Source organism: Prunus avium, chromosome 1 (genome assembly GCF_965620075.1).
Source record: "Prunus avium chromosome 1, drPruAviu1.hap1.1, whole genome shotgun sequence".
In the NCBI taxonomy this organism is placed as follows: Eukaryota; Viridiplantae; Streptophyta; class Magnoliopsida; order Rosales; family Rosaceae; genus Prunus; species Prunus avium.
In genome coordinates this window covers 12,615,472-12,621,471 of record NC_142284.1, presented here as the reverse complement: position 1 = coordinate 12,621,471, position 6,000 = coordinate 12,615,472, and the positions used below count along the sequence as shown (strand labels likewise).

General features: G+C 37.1%; 1 pseudogene across 1 annotated transcript; it reads left to right on the top strand.

Annotated features, from left to right (window-relative positions):
* The first annotated feature begins 1,489 nt into the window (after nt 1-1,489).
* On the top strand, nt 1,490-3,892 carry LOC110767485 (F-box protein At3g07870-like; annotated as a pseudogene). Its single transcript, XR_015836530.1, has 3 exons — nt 1,490-2,787; nt 3,323-3,482; nt 3,579-3,892. The product of XR_015836530.1 is annotated as an F-box protein At3g07870-like (transcript).
* The last annotated feature ends 2,108 nt before the right edge of the window (nt 3,893-6,000 follow it).

The following is a 6,000-nucleotide window of genomic DNA, read 5'->3' as shown; positions in this document are numbered from 1 at the left end:
TGTGTCATTTATTAATACAACAATTATATATATATATATATATATATATATATAAATAAGACAAACAACATATCATATCACCAAACATAATCATACCACCAAATATAATCATATTTTTCTTTAACACATCACCAAATGATGAGCACAAAATTAATACAAGTTTTATCCTTAAATTTATAGTTTTTAGTATTTTCTTTTGTTTTATGTAAATCTATTAGAGTATTTTCTTTTGTTTTATGTAAATCTATCAAGGAAATATGCTCAAGACAACGTGAAAATGTGATTACATACAAAAACATGAAAATGCATACATAAATTTAAATTTTCAATTTTGTTGTAGCATAATTTTTTATTTTTTTTTTACACATTATTTTTTAGGCCCATTTCGGCCCGGCCCGTTGGGCTTAGCCCGGCCCGGCCCGATGGGCTTTTTCAAGCCCGACTCATGAGATGGGCTTGGGCTTTGAATTTTCTAAAAAAACCCGGCCCGGCCCGGCCCGATATTTTCTCTCTCCTCTTTAAAGCCCGGCCCGGCCCGGCCCAAGCCCATGAAATTTGGGCCGGGCTAGCCCGGCCCGGCCCATTGACGAGCCCTAGGTGGTTTGATGCCCTCCATGTTTCATAATTTTTTTTTTTGCCTACAAGAGTATTTTGGTAATCTTTCACACATAGGGGTATTTTTTGGTCATTTTTGTCCAACTTCAAATTAAACACACTTAATTTAATAATCTCAATCCAAAATCACTTGATAAAATACCCATAATTATTCTCCACCATAATATTATTTTTCACTAAAATATGAAAATTCATCTTGAATTTTTCGAGGTATTACATTCAGACTTTGCTACACTAAGTTTTTTTCGTCTTGATTTTACTACCACTTTCATACCTCAGATAGTTTGGCTATTAAGTTTTCCTTTAAATGATGTCGTGGCATTCATAGCTCCATGTTGACCATTGAATTTGCGCCACGTGGACCAATAAACAATTAAAAATTTGTATTATTTTCTAAACAATTAAAATTAATAAAGTTAAAATTTTAAATTCAAATGTATAAAAAATAAAATTAGAAAAAGTAACACACAAAAACTAAACCAATCTGCTCTCATCCTTTAATTAGAGGTCATTAACCCATTATTGATTATTGGGAGGTTGGAGCTTAGCCAAGCTATATGAATATGAAAGAGTCAAACCAAGTCTCCATCACGAAACTGAAAAAAAAAATTACAAGGACTAAAGTGAAAACTTTAGTAAATTTCAAGGATGATTACTGCAAATTGAGCTCTCTTTTAACTTTTAAAAAAGCAACAAAAAAAAAAAACATGAAAGAAAACATTGGGCAGAGCAATAGTACATGGCTGGCTCAGAAAGTCCATGAAGTGTACAAGACTACATCATCAGTCCAAGAGGTGACTGAGCCCACCAAAGGAAAAAAGATACCAGCCCAAAAACACAAGCTCTCCTCTGCCCTCCGGCTTTGATTCTGGAATTCCCTAAAGAACACTACTTTCGCGGTCGTTTCCCTCTCATTTCCTCCGCAAATCAAAAACCCATCTATGATGCCGAGAGAAAAGAAAGGGAAAAACCCTACGACCTCAAATAAGAGAGTAGCACAAACAGCACCCATCAGCAGCAAACAGCAAGAACAATGGCAACCAAATGGTCCTTGCGAATTTTTACAACTTCAGCGGGCTTTGGTCATGGACATTCTCTCAAGGCTCACCATCAACACCCTCTTCAACTGCAGGTGCGTTTGCAAAGCCTGGCTTTCTCTAATTTCTGACCCTCAATTTGCCCATCTCTGCATTTCAAGATCACCCATTGGCATATTGATCAAGACCTTTCCCCCTAAAAGCATAACTAGGAGACTTGACTTTGCCCAGACAGAGGTAACTCTGCTGATTCTCGCTGGCGGCTCGAGAAAATGAGGTTTACACCCAAAACTAGCCTACCCATTTCTGAATTTAATCTAATGAACTCGTGCAATGGTTTAATTTGTTTGTCTGGACCCGAAAGAGGTGACCTTTTGTATGTGTGCAATCCAGTTTTGGGTGAGTTCATCACCATTGAACGCTCTGGTAAGGGTATGCCATCTTTCAATTGTGTTGGACTTGGTTTTAGCGTCGGAACCGGTGAGTATAAGGTGTTGCAAACTTTTCTTCCGTCGAGTGAACCGGTCACAAGTTACAACTATGAGGCAGAGATATACACCATTGGTACAGGATTTTGGAGAAGCATTGGAAAGGCTTCTGGGAGCCTTGGTCCTCAGTTACCCTTCAATGCTTATCTTCATGGAGCTCTTCATTGGATTTCCTGTTTTAGGGATGTTCCTGAGCTTATAAATTCTTTCAACTTTGAAACAGAACAATTTCGGGCACTGCCCCCACCTAGCTACTTTGGACCACTACAGAAGCAATTTTCAGACTGTTTGAAGTTGGGAGTGTGGGAAGGTTGCCTCGTTTTGTGTGTGTTTGGGGATGATTCTAGCAAATTTTCCATGTGGGTTATGAAGGATTATGGTGTCCAAGAGTCTTGGACTAAAACTTTTGTTATTGAAAACTTGTATCCCAGAGAACTTAGCTGTGATTTGTATGAACCGATGCTGTTTTTGAGCAACGGGGAAATCGTAATGTCCTACAATGATTGGGTTGTTGTTTGCTATAATCAGAAAAGGATGAGTTTCAGGGAAACTAGAATTACTCGGACTCGATCTGAGTTTCATGCAATTGGTTACAGCCCATGCTTTGTTTCACTCTATGATATTTCAAAGGCAGAGGAGGTGAAAAGGTACTGAAATTGTTCTTCAACAATACACATGAATAATTTAGTTCCATTTCTCTGATACAACTTCTTGTTTTGCTCTCTATTTGTGGAAGTTGATGTCAATGTAGAGAAGTTATGTATTGCATGTTTCAAGTACAGAAATTTTTGATACGATATCCAATCTATATGGCTGATCAGAATACTGGTGTATGCAAGATCCTTTTTTTGAATTATGTGGTTTGTTCAAAAAAAAAAATTTGGGGTTAAATTAGATGAGTTTATTTTCCAGAAAAATCAATTGGTGACAGATTGCCTGCTTTGAGCCTTTGAATTTTGGTTGTTGGATTGTCTCTTGATTCTAAAGTAATACTCAAAACACTTCTTTGAAAATCTTTAGGGATTGAAAAATAAAAAGATATTGTCAATGGTTAGGATGCTATCGGTAAACAATTATTATTACTCTAAATTTGTTCAATATATGGATATTCTGAAAGAAGGCTGTGACACTGGCCAATGGGTATATCAACTCATTTTGGCATGCTTAATATATGATATGCAGGGTGCAAGGCTCTAAGAATTGTGACAAGTTGTCTGCTGAAGGGAGTTTTGATTATGCTGGCTCTGGGATGCCACACCACAAGTCCACAAAACTTAACTCAGGCTATGCCTGGCCGGCCTTTGAAGAAGGTCTTCCTAACTCCATGAATTCCTCTGCGACGGTGAGTTGTCGTAGTTCATGTATCTATCTATTTTCTTGTGATCAGTTTTTGTTTTATTGAATCCATCTGATGGTTGTTACTGTGTCTCTCTGCTAGACAATCTCTTTTCAGCCGGATTTCACCGCAATGGGGTTCCCATGTGCTCGATGCGGTGAGCACTTGGGCTATGTTTTCAGAGGTAAGGGGTTCCCATTGTGTCAACGATGCTCCAACGCAGGTTCCTCTTGAGAATTCTTCAGGATAGCTCCGCTTCCATAGACCAAAATGCAAGTTGTAACTTTTTTTGTTAAAACCTTTTGTGAATGCCGACATGCCTAGTTATATACTTATAAGTTTTTTTTTTGAAGTAAATTAAATTAAATTATTTTGGCAGAAGGGGTTTTATGGCTTATTTCTGTCCTATAGTTTTCTCATGATTTTACTATTGTTAAAGCTAACCTATAATCTTGACTAGTGTTAATCATTTGTTTAATATGAAATGCGATGGCTGTATGTGCATGAATATACCTCCATCTTTAGCTGTATGCGATGCCGTATTACAGTACCATACAATAATTTCACCCCATAAAGGCCCTCTTTAGCTCCAAGTGCATTTGCAAAGCCTGGCTTTCTATAATTTCTGACCCTCAATTTGCTCACCCCAACTCTGCAAGATCACCCATTGGGATCTTGATCAAGATCCTTATTTTTTGGGCAAAACTTGATCAAGACCATGTCCCGCAGGAGCAGACCTTTAGGGTGATATATAAATGAGACACAACTTTTGTGGAATAAGTTGTTGCTGGCCTAACCTTTGAAGAGGGTCTTATATACAGTTCAAATTGTAAAAATAATGTCAAATCAAAACAATTTTGTAATGTTTACTTTTTGAGCATTATTAAACAACGAAACGATTTTTCTTTTTTAGTGCTATATGTTGGTTTGATTGCTTGAATTGCCCATGCAATTCAGCAACTTCAGACTTCAAGGATGCGACTAGAGCAGTCAATGAAGCACACTCTTGATTCTTCACTAGCAAACGCAATCCTACATTTGCTACCGAAGCAGCACAGTGAGTATTGAAAAAATTGGTCTCTTCCACTGTAGCCTTGTCAAACCTCCTTCCCATTACCAAGTTCGCATATGGTGTAAGCATGTTCATAGTTGTTGGGATTTCTTTGTGCATATTTGCAGAGGTAGAACCAGTGTGAAAATTGGAGTGTGGAAACACAACATTTTCATGTGTTATTTCTTGGTTTGAAGAAGGAGCAAGGGATAAATTCAAATCTATTGAGGCTTTAGGAATCGAAGGGAACTCCATTTTTGATTGATTTTTGCTTATGTTTTCTCTTTAGTTTGCTTTTGTTTTCAGATTGAAGGACGTCTTGGTTTAAATAGTAAGGAAAGCATCAGACAACGTCCTTGAATAATGAAAGCATGTTGGGATCTCATCCCTTGTTCTCAGCTCCTATGTTTTTTGGCTTTCCACCTTGACCTACTTAATTATAAAAAAGAAAGAAAAAAAAGAAAAAATATAACAATATCAATTAAAAAAATATTTATCAACAACAAAAATATTACAACGTCGGGTAGAGAAGAAGGGGAGAAGGGAATTGGGTTTAATTTTGTTTTAAAGCCTGGCTCAAAACGACGCCGTTTTGATGCCAGGTCATTAAAAAAATTTGCTGGACCAAAACGACGTAGTTTTGGTCCAGCAGTTTTTAAAAAAAATTGGGCGCGCGCTGCGTTCAAAGACCAGGCTTCGCTGTTGCATTTTGTCGAGCAACTTGCGTGCATCTTAGGGTCACCTCGCTGCTTTTCATGGGGTCTGCTCAGACCTCCATAGGCTGTCCACAGCCATAACTCCGGCCATTTCATGGGGTCGTGCAACCCCATTTGTCCCTTAATCTGTCCGGCACTGGATCTGATAACATTGTCTCTAAAACCTCTGACAATCATTGCCTGTAGTGTAAAGCCAAAGTGTTGGTAAAACATTAAAAACTGAAAGTTGATATTAAAAATAAAAATAAATATAAAAGTTGAGAAGACAGTGTTCATATAGACAAATGTTAATTAAAATCAATTCATCCCTCCTCATCAACCTAAGCTGATAATTATACTAAAGCTTTAGAGTCTGCAGTAACTATCCTTATATATGACACAATATTATTAAAACCAGAATACAAAAGTTCATATAAGAACGGCAAGCTTACGATCGAGTGTTTCCACCATTAATTGTCAACTCTGTTGCCAGTTTATCCCACGAGATATACAATCTCCCCAATGCAGCATTACGTACCTACCAAATATTCCAAAGAGGTAGATATCAGTATGAATAGATTTGAGAACTAAATCATCATTAATCCTCTGTGTCAAGATTTTATGTTTTATTTAATTTAATTTTTTTGGCAGATTATTTCTGTACTATGGTTTTCTCATGATTTTACTAGTGTTAAAGCTAACCTATAATCTTGACTAGTGTTAATCTTTTCTTTTATAGGAAATGCGATGGCTATATGTGCATGAATATACCAACGTC